Source organism: Pelodiscus sinensis, chromosome 3 (genome assembly GCF_052426305.1).
Source record: "Pelodiscus sinensis isolate ZL-2025 chromosome 3, ASM5242630v1, whole genome shotgun sequence".
NCBI classification, from domain to species: domain Eukaryota; kingdom Metazoa; phylum Chordata; order Testudines; family Trionychidae; genus Pelodiscus; species Pelodiscus sinensis.
This window is the reverse complement of record NC_143054.1, coordinates 96,770,223-96,784,579: the sequence shown is the minus strand read 5'-3', so window position 1 is coordinate 96,784,579 and position 14,357 is coordinate 96,770,223.

Genomic DNA, 14,357 nt, shown 5'->3' with positions numbered 1-14,357 from the left:
ACAAAAATATGGACCTGTTGGAAGGGGCCCTGAAGGTATTGTCATTGGCTAATCTGTATTTAAATGTATTTATTTAGGTGGAGACTCTTTTGTTTTAGCCTTTCTTGTCAGGATGCCTCTTGAAGATTTTTCACAAGTTAAACGGTTTACTTGTATCTTGAGGACATCCCAGATCCACAAGTAGCTGATTCCACTTGGTGACCCTGAAAAAGTAATGTCTTTGGTAATAAAAGGAGCAGTTTTATAGTGGGAGAGAGATAAAAATCTTTATTCAGCAGTGGAGACCAATAGCGTCATAGTGGCTTGTATAGCTCTAAAAAGTGTAGGCTAATAATAAACATGTAATATATGAAAAGTCTTTTGTGGCTGGCTTCTTTCATGCTTGTTGGGCTTGATGCTTATTTGAAACAAACAAACAAAAATATAAGGGCTCTGCTTTTCGAATGAGCGCTGTGTAAGTTTTGTGGCACGACCAGGACGTAAGAAATATTAATTATTACAATGCAGGAAACCTGCTCAAGGGAAAAAAATGATAATTATCCTATAATCTGTGTTTTTATCTGAACTCTAATTGAGCAATGAGTTATTACATAGTGATCTTTTATTCAGTGCAAGTAATACATTTTTGGTGATTAGAAAAAGTCAAAGTCAAAGTCCAATCAGTGTTAACCGGCAACACTTACCACGTCCTAATCTGACGTCACAGAGTAATAATTTATGTAGAGCAAATATGAAATAAAAATATTTCTGAGATGAGGAAGTAGCTTCAATCTAATAGATATCAGGCTGTGTTTTAGAGAATATAGCCCCAAGAACTTTATACATCTTGATGCAAAAACATTAACTGTTTAAAAAATGCTAAGAACAAACCAACCAATAAGAAAAATATCAGACTTTCCGACCTTCTAATTTCAATTCCTTGCTTTTTAAGCCATTATTGTCTGTGTCATTGCACAGGTTACTAGCATTAGGAAAGGATTATCAAGTAAAAGAAGCTGTCACTTTTTTCTGGTTATAATAATACGTTATGTCCTGTAAACACATGAGAGTTGTGCATCCTGTATTAGAAACAATTAGAACTCCGTTGTGCTGTGCAAGGTCCATGCTTCTTCCAGAGATATGGCAGGGACTAAAAAGGAGAACACAAGACTATGGGAGTTATAAACACAATGAAAAAAAATATGAGATGGAACAAGTATTATGGGATGGAGAAAATGGTGCAGGACTCTATTTGAGGAGCATCTGAACTCTGTCACAGATGTTCTGGTTAGACAGGCCTTTGTGTACTAGATACTGGCTTTCAAAGGCTACAAATCCTATAATGTGTGCTCTCTGGAACTGTACTGGCCTTCCTGGGTCAGAAACTGAGAGTTGGTGCTTTTATGGAGGGGATTGGATGAAGAAAAGCAGTGAGGGAGCTCTTTTGTTGAATTGCAGGGATTGAAGATATGCAACCAGATAGGTCAACTGTACTACTGCTGACAAAATGCTAGTGATGGACCCTAGCCCATGGGCATGTTCTCCCCCAGATAAGCATAAGGGCTAAGTCTTTACTGCAGAGTTTTTGCACAAAAAAGGCTGATTTTCCACAAAAACTCGAGGAGTGTCCATACTACAAGTGTGTTTTTGCACAAGAAAATGTACAGTACATTGTAAGAAGAGAGGGCTTTTTGCACAAGAGCTCAAAAGCTCTTTGAGTCAGCCAAAGGTGTGAATGGATGACAAATAGGGGTTTCTTGTGCAAAAACAGCCTATCAGAAAAAGCACAGGTGCTCTGATGGCCAATCTATTATTGGCAATCAGAGCTTTCTTGCACAAGAATGTCCATGCTGTGTGGATGCTTTCTTGCTCAAGAACTTTCTGTGGAAGATCTCTTCTGCAAAAAAGTTCTTGCGCAAGAAGCCTGCAGTGTCAATGTAACCTGAGAGTGGAAGCAGGAGATTGTTGGTTCTGCAGCAATCAATTTGGCGCTCAGATGATTTGAGGAAAGAATGAGTTACCCTGGGGCAAAGCTTTCTATGCTGAAAATGCAGCGTTAAGATGTATGGCTACATTTAAACCCGAGAAGAAAGGAGGGAAGCATTCATTATATGGGCAGATTCATAGGCTATATATGTAATAATCCATATTACCAGCTAGTATTGTGCAATCTAATCACTTCGAAATGAAAATCACCTCACCCCTTTTTATTTCAGCTGAATTGCCTTTCCAGACTTACAGCACAACAATTCATGCAAGACACTCCAGGGCTACATCTAGACTGGCCCCAAATTCCGGAAAAGGGATGCAAAGCAGGTAAGTCAGCATAGGGAAATCCGCGGGGGATTTAAATATCTCCCGTGGATTTAAATAAACATGTCCGCCGCTTTTTTTCCGGCTTGGGGAAAAGCCAGAAAAAAGTGTCTAGACTGGCCCGATCCTCCGGAATAAAGCCCTACTTTGAAGTAGGAATAAGAGATCCTCCGGAATAGGGCTTTATTCCAGAGGATCGGGCCAGTCTAGGCGCTGTTTTCCGGCTTTTCCCCACGCCGGAAAAAAAGCGGCGGACATGTTTAGTTAAATCCGCGGGGGATATTTAAATCCCCCGTGGATTTCCCTATGCTGACTTACCTGCTTTGCATCCCTTTTCCGGAATTTGGGGCCAGTCTAGACGTAGCCCAGGAGTATAATCTTAAGGGAAACTGCCTACTCGGGAATGGGGTGTGTATAATGCTAAGAGTGTTGATTAAGTTCGTTACTGTTGAAAGCTGCAGACAGAGCTGCTTACTGACTTCATACAGTTCTAACAAAGTAAACCTGTATTAATCCATTGTATTTGCCATTGTATGTTGCTCAGATAGCTTTTATATAAAACTGTATTTCTATGTTGGGTATTTATACTTTTGGTTCCTGGAGTTAACTGGAGCACACCACCGGTGCGTACGGTGTCTGTCTTGGTGGAGGTACCACCAACTATAAATAGTCATATGAATAAAAGAATTTATGCAAAAGGATGACTAGAGAATTTCCACCTAATTACCCATATCATAGAATACTAGACTGGAAGGGACCTCGAGAGGTCATCAAGTCCAGTCCCCTGTCCTCATGGCAGGACCCAGTACTGTCTAGACCATCCTTGATAGATGTCTAACTAATCTACTCTTAAATATCTCTAGAGATGGAGATTCTACAACCTCCCTAGGCAATTTATTCCAGTGTTTAACCACCCTGACAGTTAGGAACTTTTTCCTAAAGTCCAATCTAAACCTCCCTTGCTGCAGTATAAGCCCATTGCTTCTTGTTCTATCTTGAGGCCAGGAAGAACAATTTTTCTCCCTCCTCTTTGTGACACCCTTTTAGATACCTGAAAACCACCATTATGTCGTCTCTCAATCTTCTCTTTTCCAAACTAAACAAGCACAGTTCTTTCATAGGTCATGGTCCCTAGACCTTTATTCATTCTTGTTGCTCTTCTCTGGACCTTCTCCAATTTCTCCACATCTTTCTGGAAATGTGGTGCCCAGAACTGGACACAATACTCCAACTGAGGCCTAATCTGTGCAAAGTAGAGTGGAAGAATGACTTCTCATGTCTTGCTCACAACACACCTGTTAATGCATCCTAGAGTCATGTTTGCTTTTTTTGCAACAGTGTCACGCTGTTGACTCATAGTTACCTTATGGTCCACTATAACCCCTAGATTCCTTTCTGCCATACTCTTTCCTAGACAGTTGCTTCTCATTCTGTATGTGTGAAACTGATTGTTCCTTCCTAAGTGGAGCACTTTGTATTTGTCCTTATTAAACTTCATCCTGTTTACCTCAGACCATTTCTTCAATTTGTCCAGATCATTTTGAATTATGACCCTGTCCTCCAAAGCAGTTGCAACCCCTTCCAGCTTGGTATCATCTGCAAACTTAATGGCTGCGTCTAGACTGGCCGCTTGAATTTCCACAAGAACCCTGACTTCCTACTGTCTGAAATCAGTGCTTCTTGCGGAAATACTATGCTGCTCCCATTCGGGCAAAAGTCCTTTTGCGCAAAGCTTTTGCGCAAAAGGGCCAGTGTAGACAGCTGAGATTTGTTTTGCGCAAAAAAGCCCCGATCGTGAAAATGGCGATCACGGCTTTTTTTGCGGAAAAGCGCATCTAGATTGGCACAGACACTTTTCCGCAAAAAGTGCTTTTGCGGAAAAGCGTACGTGCCAATCTAGACGCTCTTTTCTGCAAATGCTTTTAACGGAAAACTTTTCTGTTAAAAGCATTTGCGGAAAATCATGCCCAGTCTAGACGTAGCCAATAAGTGTACTCTCTATGCTGATATTTAAATCGTTGATGAAGATATTGAACAGAACCGGCCTCAAAACAGACCCCTTCGGAACCCCACTTGTTATACTTTTCCAGCATGATTGTGAACCATGAATAAGTACTCTCTGAGAAAGGTTATCCAGATAGTTATGCACCCACCTTATAGTAGCCCCATCTAAGTTGTATTTGCCTAGTTTATTGAGAAGAATATCATGCGAGACCGTATCAAATGCTGATTCTCTCTTATCCACAAGACTCGTTATCCTATCAAAGAAAGCAATCAGATTGGTTTGACATGATTTGTTCTTTACAAATCCATGCTGGCTGTTCCCTGTCATCTTATTATCTTCCAAGTGTTTGCAGATGATTTCCTTAATTACTTGTTCCATTATCTTTTCTAGCACAGAAGTTAAACTGACTGGTCCGTAGTTTCCTGGGTTGTTCTTATTTCCCTTTTTATAGATGGGCACTATATTTGCCCTTTTCTAGTCTTCTGGAATTTCTCCTGTCTTCCATGATTTTCCAAAGATGATAGCTAAAGGCTCAGATACCTCCTCTATCAGGTCCTTGAATATTCTAGGATGCATTTCATCAGGCCCTGGTGACTTGCAGACATCTAACTTTTCTAAGCGATTTTTAACTTAGTCTTTTTTATTTTATCTTCTAAACCTACCTCCTTCCCACTAGCATTCACTATGTTAGGCGTTCCTTCATCAGACTCCTTCTTGTTTCCCTTTATGCCTGTAGGTAGTTTGAGCTCATTTTGTGCCTTTGTCTTTCTAATCTTGCCCCGGCATTCCTGTATTGTTTGCCTATATTCATCCTTTATCATTTGTCCCAGTTTCCATTTTTTATATGACTCCTTTTTAATTTTTAGATCATGCAAGATCTCCTGGTTAAGCCAAGGCTGTCTTTTGTCATATTTTCTAACTTTCCTATGCAGTAGAATAGCTTGCTTTTGAGCCCTTAATAATGTCCCTTTGAAAAACTGCCAACTCTCTTCAGTTGTTTTTCCCCTCAGTCTTGCCTCTCATGGGACCTTACCTACCAGCTTTTTTGTGAGCTTACCAAAATCTGCCTTCCTGAAATCCATTCTCTAATTTGTGTTCTCCCTTCTACTATACCTTAGAATCACGAACTCTATGATTTCATGATCACTTTCACCCAAGCTTCTTTCCACTTTCAAATTCTCAACCAGTCCCTCCATATTTGTTAAAATCAAATCTAGAACAGCTTCCCTCAGTAGCTTTTTCAATCTTCTGAAATAAAAAGTTGTCTTCAATGCAGTCCAAGAACTTATTGGATAGTCTGTGCCCCGTTGTGTTCATTTCCCAACATATATCTGGATAGTTGAAGTCCCCCATCACCAGCAAATCCTGCACTTTGGATGATTTTGTTAGTTGTTTAAAAAAAGCCTAATCCACCTCTTCTGCTGGGCCCACGCTCCCAGAAAGGACAAGTCCGCATAGTCTTGTTCCTCCATCCTATGAGGGACAAGCACAGAAGCCCTAAAATGAATAAACTACACGAGGGACCTTGTTCAGTACTGACCTGGACACACAAAGTTGTGTACAGGACACAATTGGTCCCAGGATGAAACCTAAAATTTCCATAAAGATCATCTAAGTAGGGCAGGGAAGGAGATAAGATTATCAGCATGGCTGATCTCTGCAACTCAAAATGTAGCTCTGAAAGTTGAGTCTGGGAAAGTTGAGAGAGGGCTCTCATATGCAACCAGCTCCACGGAAACAAAAAGCAGACACTGTAAGGAAGTCCAGGAAGAGGTCACATATCACTTCCATAGTGGTGCACATGACAAATTTTATTCCGCACCTGGACATAAAAAATTAGAGGGAACATGGTGTTTGCCTCCACATGCAGTTGTACTGGATAGTAACAGCACCTGGAAAGGTTTGTTGCTTGTCACCAGTAAGGAATTGTAAGAGACAACCCAAATTAGTGAGTTAACGGGTCAAAGTTGTCCCACAGCCCCAGGTTGCAGCCAGGGGTCCCATTATATCCTTCAATTAACAGAACTGTAAGGATAAGCTAATCAGAAGCCAAAAGGGTTGTGAATCTGCCTGGGAGTTATGAGCTAAGTGGTAGGAACAGTTTTGCTGAGTTTTGATTAGGTAAGGGAGTTGGGGTATGTCTACACTACTCTCCTATTTCGAAATAGGAGGGTAATGTAGGCATACCGCAATTGCAAATGAAGCCCGGGATTTGAATTTCCGGGCTTCATTTGCATAAGCGGGGAGCCGCCATTTTTAAATCCCCGCTCGTTCGAACCCCGTGCCGCGCGGCTACACACGGCACGAACTAGGTAGTTCGAACTAGGCTTCCTAGTTCGAACTACTGTTACTCCTCATTCCACGAGGAGTAACGGTAGTTCGAACTAGGAAGCCTAGTTCGAACTACCTAGTTCGTGCCACGTGTAGCTGCGCGGCACGGGGTTCGAACGAGCGGGGATTTAAAAATGGCGGCACCCCGCTTATGCAAATGAAGTCCGGGAAATTCAAATCCCGGGCTTCATTTGCAATTGCGGTATGCCTACATTACCCCGCTAGTTCGAACTAGCAGGGTAGTGTAGACATACCCTTGGTGTGTAAGCAGAAGGGAGAGGATGAGAGAGCCACACAGACAGTCTGAAGGAGCAGCTGGAAGCCCTGTGTATGAGCCAGTGAGAAAACTTAGAAGAGTTTTGGAGTCTGGGGTGCAGGTTGAAAAGACCCACAGCAAAAGAAGCTACAGGTTGGACCTCCCTGGTCTAGCACTATTGGGACCTAACTGGTCCCAAACAAGGGAGTTTAATGGACTACGGGAGGTCAATTACAGTCCCTCTGCTGATGGACCTCAGGACAGCCCTGGAGTTCATCAGCAGAGGACTCCTCTCTGGGCTCTGCACCCCCAGCCAGCTCCATTGCCAATCTGAGCCCCATTCTGGTTCCCCTCCTGACCGTTGGGCTGGCCTCTGGGCTTTCTACCCTTGGGCATGGGCTGCCAGTCCTGGTGGCCCAGGCTGCTAGACTCTGTGTCCTCGACAGGTCTGTGATGCCAGCCCCGGCCACCAGGCTCAATTCCCCTGGTGGGGCTGCAATGCCAGGTCCAGGCCCCGGCTGCCGGGCTCCACTGTTCCTAGTGGGGCTATGCTCACAGATCTGGCCCTGGCCCTGGCTGCCAGGCTGCGCACCCCTGACTGTTCTGTGATGGCAGGTCCAGCCCTGGTTCTGGCTGCTGGGCTCTGCACCCCATGGTGGGCTGCGCTGCTGGCCCCGGCCTTAGCTCCATGCCCTAGGCCAGGCTGCATTGCTGGTGGTGGCTCTAGCCACTGGGCTCCCTGCCCCCAGTCTGGCTCCACTGCCACCCCAGTGCAGGGCTGTCAACTCCCCTCCCACTCCCAGCCCCCAGACTCCCAGCCAGGGGCTCTTGTCCAGCAACATTCGCGGTTCTACTGGACCATGGATGTTGTCAGACCAGAGAGAATTCCAGACCAGAGAGGTTCAACCTATACTTGTTTGTTTCTGTGTTCAGAGAAACTGATATTTGTACATTCCTCGTAAATAATAAAAGAATAACAACAAAATTCTATCAGACACAGCTGGCTACCACTAATTTCTCTTCCTAACCGAAAAACCTACTCATGTAGGGCTAGCTGCTAAGGTCAAAAGGAGTGACCAAATTTATAAAGCAGGAAGGAAGGGGAAGGATATAGGCCAGGCCTGAGTGAGAGCTACAGAGGTGAGCAGCAGCAGCTGTGTAAAGAGGTTTCGCCTTTGTTAAATAAAGGCCCGTTGAAGTTTGTTACTACCTTGCTTCCATGATACAACATGTTATTTCGAGATACTTCCAGTATTCAGAAATAGCTATTCTGTGTCTTGACAGTGTACCTGTTATTTTGAAATAATGGGTGCACTATTCCTACGTCCCAGTAAACCTAATTCCATGAGGATTAAGGGATGTTTCAGAATAGAGGTTTATTTAGAAATTTGGTGCTGTGTAGACAGCTCCAAATGATGAAATAAGCTATTTCTAAATTAACTCGAAATAAGCTATGCAATTTGTGTAGCTCAAATTGTGTAGCTTATTTCAAGCTAAGGGTGCAGTGAAGATGCACCATTAACAGTCCATATGCTAATTTAGTGAATCAATTTTTTCTATAACAGTACATGCTTAACTTCTTAAAGCAGTATATCAGCATAGAAAGTTCACAGCTAATTGTACCAGGTACCAGCAGAGTAAGTTATTTTTTAAAACTACTACTAAGAGCCCATAATGGGAGCTGAAGGCTGACTCTTTTGAAGCCATGGCCTGTGTGGTGGTGCTCACAATAGTTTCTAGGAACCTCAGGTTTGATTCTTCTCTGACCTTTGATGGTTTTACATAGAAGTGTAACTCTATGGGCTTCAGTGGAGTTAATCCTGATTTATGTCAGAATAAGTGAGAAGAAGATCAGGTCCTAAAAACAGAGGATGGATGCAAAAAAGCCGGTGTCTGAAAAAGTTTACTAGATCAAAGTGGGGAAGGAATGTGAGAGATCTGTACTTATAATACAGGGGTCCATTTGATAAAAGGGTGCTATTGCTATAAGGGGAGCTGTGATGGTATCTGTGAAAATGTTCATCATCTCCTTGAACAGATTGTTTTGATTATTTCTCTCTATCTTCAAAATGGAGGCCTGGCAGAATAGAATACAGTACTGTTTCTTCCTTTCCTAGCTCTCATCCCCCTCTCTGCAGCTTTTCCTGATTGCCTCTATTTGTGCCTCTTGCTCCATATTTGTCAACATTCTGCTCTCGTCCTTTTGCTGAACTGCAGATCACTGACAATGCCTCTTTCCATGTTGTCATCTTGTGGTTGTTTGAGGGGCAGCTTCTACAAGAGAGAGGTTTTGTTTTTTGCTTTGCTGGAGGCAGATATGCAGAGACCAAGGCTATTCAGAGGAACCTTCTAACCTCACAGCTTCAGGCTCCTCCAGCTCTATAGGAGGAATGAGATGGGGGGGGGGGGAAATATCATGGCTCAGTCACTGTGTGTGCAACATATGACAGGCCAAAGCTGCAGGGAAGGATGCATAACTCTCTTTGTTCATTGTGATTGGTAAAGGAATTTAAAGTTTCTTCATCTCACTACAAGAAAACCATTTTAATTCCATTCTGCCGTATAGGGGTGTTGTGATCTAAAGTTAGATAACTAAGAACATTTGTCTTTACATTGCTCTATTGTGAAATTTAATATAATTGATGCCCAGATAGTATTGGTGGCTGTATATTAAAAATATGCATCATGCACATCTGACAGAGCTGGAAGCCAAAACACAGTAGGTCAGTCTAGCAAAATCCTAGGGCTTGGTTTCAGAGATGCTGACCGTTCTGAGCACCCACTAATTGTAACGGGACTTGTTAGTGCTTAGCACCTCTGGAAATGAGGCCTAAAAGCCTCAAGCTGAAATGTTACCTGGACAAGAAATGGCGTCAAAGTTTTTGCCCACTGGACATGGCCAACCAGAGAGCTGCCAGTTAGAAGGTAGTGTGGCTAGAGAGCTATAAGTTGGTCTTACACTTAAATTTTGCTGGTATAGCTATGTTAATTAGGACTTTGGAAAAATCCCCTCCCCTCCTTTATCCATCATAGTTAAGCTGGTGAATGTCCTATTCCAAGGTAGGGATGTTAGCGACTAATAAACTAGTCAACTAACGGATAAGCAAGAGCTTATCAATTAGCACTATTGATTTAGTCGCATCCCCCCCATCTGCCGCTCTGCACTGTACAGCTGAAAGAAACTGGAGCGCAAAGGCACTGAGTCAGTCCCTGCTCCACGCATTTCTTTTCATTCAGCCTGGTGTCTCTGTTCCACGAGGAGTAACAGTAGAAAGCCTAATTCGGAGTCCGAACTACCAGGGATTTAAAAATGGCGGCACCCGGCAAGATATTTAAATCCCGGGCTTCATTTGCAACTTCGATTGACTACATTAACCACCCTAGTTTGAACTAGGGTGGTAGTGTAGACATACCCAAAGATATTAATGGAGGAGGTGTGGGGTCTGAGATGGAAACTGGGTAGAAGGGATTGTGACCTAGGGCAGGGATGTAGGAAGGGGTGTAGAGGGAAGGGATCTAAGTTCCCTCTAGGGTGCATGCCTGCACAGGCACGCACAAAGAATTTTAATCCTGTCCACCTTCTCAAGCAGAGCTGCATAGCACTGGCCTTCCTTGATGTGGAAGGCAAGTTGCTGGTAGAGGGTTTGGTGGGTGGGAGAGTGGGGAGCCAGGGTCGCATGGCGTATGCCGAAACTGCGGCCGAAGCCAGGACCACATGGCAGCTGCTGGGCTGGGCAGCAGTCAAGGCTGGGGCTGCATGGACTTGCATGGCTCAATGGAAGAGTGGGAATAGTAACCATAGCCATAGGAATGTACTTGTGGGGGAAAAGTGGCTTATTAATTCCTTGGCTGTGCTTGGTGGGCTTGTCCATCATGCAGCACAAGTCCAAATGACATGATGATGAATAAGGAATTTGGTTGTGTGGGAGAGGAGGCAAAATGGATGTACCGATGGAATGTCCTGAAATGTAGCTCTAGCTAAATAGAAGAATACTCTTTTCTTACTAGTGCTTAATTGCTCCTAAACACATTTTTAGTTTTATCATCTCTAGTCATGTGGGTATAATGTGATGCAGGGATAGCAATACACTTTCTTGAAAACATTACATCCTTTATTTGTAAACAGCATTCAGCAGGCCCGCTACCATTACAAAACCATACCCCCCCCAAAAAAGCGGGAAATATTTAATACACAATATAAACCCCCTATTGCTACATCACCTGTGGCCCCATTTTCTGCTTTCCCTTCTTTACACATTTCCCCCACACATGCACTTTGACAGCCTACGAGGGGAGGGGAAGTTTCCACCTGAGAGAGTTTGAAGGAGGAAGGCTGCACAGAATTTAGTTGCCCTCCCCAGCCACTCTTGGGGCCTGAATACACAGACCACCCTGACACAGAGCTGTCCAAGCTACTGTAGGATGGAGGGTATGCTGTACATGATAACACAACAGAAGTAGGAAGGCGGCAAGAGATGGGACTAGTTCTCTCTAATTGAGCACTCTCCTCCTCCCTTTGCTGCTGCTCCTGTTCCAGGGATTGCTTTGGAAGTTCCTGCTCCTTTATTGAAACCCTTTCCTCCACCTGGGTGGAGAGCCTCAGACTTTCTTCCTGACTTTCGTTCCTCTTCTTCTGTTACTGGCCCTACTGGTCTGCCTTTGCAAAAACTCCTCCATAATTACATCACAAAAATGCTTCCTTTTGGAATAGTCTATGGAGGTACATTGGACCATAGACTGAGTTCCTGAAGAGCAGGAGGTAAATAACCCAAGGATCATAAAACAGGACGAGAAACAGAATAACGGTCTCTTCCAGCTCAGTGAGGAAGCTCTAAATTAATTTTGGTGGCATCCCAAGGACATAAAATGTAATATTTATAAAGTGAACTAACACATATTGTAAAGTAGATGAATCATACTGTCTCTGGACAGCCTTGTTAATTGCAAAACAAGCAGTCCTGTGGCATCTTAGAGACTAATAAAAATATATGGTATGATGAGCTTTTGTGGGTAAACCCACTTCATTGTCCCATCTGATGAAGGGGAGTTTATTAATGAAAGCTCATGATACTACATATATATTTTTGTTTGTCCTGTGGCATCTTAGAAACTACTTGTTGTTTTTAAAGTTACAGACTATCACAGCTACCCCTCTGAGACTTATTAATTGCAGTTGCAGAAGCGAAGAATAAGAGGGTAAGTCATGTGCGAGCTACAGCAGCATCATGTTAATTCCCTCATGGACTCTGCCCAAATCCTGGCCAATGATAGCTGCAAACTATTTCTGAAGCATGACCTCCAGATAGTTAGTCACAATGTAGCAAAGGATGTATTTTCCAGGCCACTCCTATAACTCACTAGTCCACTCCACTCACAAATGTGGTGTTTGGTCACTATACATTTGAATGCTTCAGCTGCATACACTGCAGGTTTCCCTCCATCAGCTAGGAATAACGTCTCCCTACAAGAACAGTTATGTCTTCCAAAATATGAAAGGCCTGATAAGTCATAAAAAGTCTTTTGCAACAAGGACTATACAACCAGCCCCCACTCCATATGGCAATTAGTTAAGAATTTTTTATGAAACAAAAAGTCGATTATAATTTTAAATTTACCATTGAAATAATACAGTCAAGCGCCTGTGAACTCTGGCATAAAGCAAAGAATATTCATTGTCATATTTCTTATACATTATTTTTATTAATAGACATTCAAGCTTTGAAGAATGCTTATGAGTTGATCAAATCAGACAATCAAGGGAAATCTGCATTTGATTAATCAGAAAGCTTTAGCTCTGGTTTATGCCTTGTGTGCAGAAAAAGCATTCCAGGTAGCTACATTTTCTAAGGTGTCTGTTTATTTGTAATAAATAAAAAATTGTCTAGAATTATATTGGCTTGACTTCACTTCTGATCCAAAATAAAATATAGCCCTGAGACACAATGTGAATGGAGAGAAATATGCAATATGCTATTATCTAGGTGTGCAATATAGAGTGTAACCTACACAAGCTCAGAAATGTCAGTCTGAAAGGCCAATTAACATAGCTCCCTGAAAGGAAAGCCAGATTTAATTGAGGAGGAAGTCCAGCTGGGTATTGGTCTGGAGAGAGCTATTAACTGAGGAAGTTGGCTACTGAAAATTTTGCAGTATTAATTTTCTTTTCATTTGACTTCATATTAAATAAACATTTAAATTCATTCACCTTGTTAAGTATCCCTTCGTTTAGTATTCTTTCTTCCATAACATTAAATATATATATATATATATAATATGTATTAATAGTTTAAGTGCCACAGTAGTGTGGAGGCAGGAAAAGGGAATTTGTGTGCAGCCATCTTGGTCCTGTTAACAAGAGAGCAAGAGTTAGGCTAAATCTGTGGCCTGACAACGCGAGATCTGTAATTAGACGCTGCCTTTGCCTCTCACCTCCATACAGAGATAAGGATAGAATGCTGACTCTGGCAGGGACCTTGAGCTAAGGAGCATCTGGATGGAACTAAATAACTGTTAGCCATTGGTGTTTGTAATGGGAAGGAGACTAATTGTTATTATATTTAATAGACAGTATAGAAACTGCTTCATAATTGCTTGTATTCGAAGATCTGCCTGGGGACGGTGGGAGGGGGGGGCTTCCTCCCCCTGTCTGAACCAGTTTTTCCCTTGCTGCAGCTCATAATAAAACAGCCTCTGGCTACTTGTTGCTTACAAACTCAAAGTGAGGACAATGTTTTCTTCCACAATGGCACACATCCGAACAAGTGCACATGACCTCAATACTGGTACACAAGACAAAACTCACTCTGCTCATGGATGGAAAAATCTTAGAGGGAACACTGCTAGGGATGAGAATGTGTATCCGAGTACACGGTTCACGGATGAGCCTGGGGTAGGGCCTTATCAAATTCAGTCCATTTGGGTCAATTTCACAGTCATAGGATTTTAAAAATTGCAAATTTCATGATGTAAATGTAGCAGTCCTGACCTAAAATGGGAACTTCTGTGCTGTTGTTTCAGCCCTACTGCATTCAGAGCTGGGCAGCTGGAGAGCAGCAGTTGCTGAGAGCCTGGCTATGAAAGCAGCACCACCACTAGCAGCAGTAAGGAGGTTATGGTATGATATTGCCACCCTAGCAAGTTTCATAGGGAGAACAGTGTTTCTCAAACCGAGTACATTGACCCAAATGGGAATTGTGGGGGTTGTGATGGTTACAAGGTTACCCTTGGGGGATCATGATACTGACAGCCTTCCTTCTGTTCTATCTTCAGTGTGGGATGGTCAGAAGGCACACAGAAGTAAGGGTGCTTTCCTGCCCTAACCCCAGTTTGAGAAACACTGATCTTCCGATGAAATCTACAGAGTGAAAGCTGTGTGTCAACACAGCCTTGTCACTAAACGCTGACTGATGTGGACATACCCAGTTTTAAAATGAGAATGGGAGATCTTTGTAAAACAAATGCTACAGCTCAAAA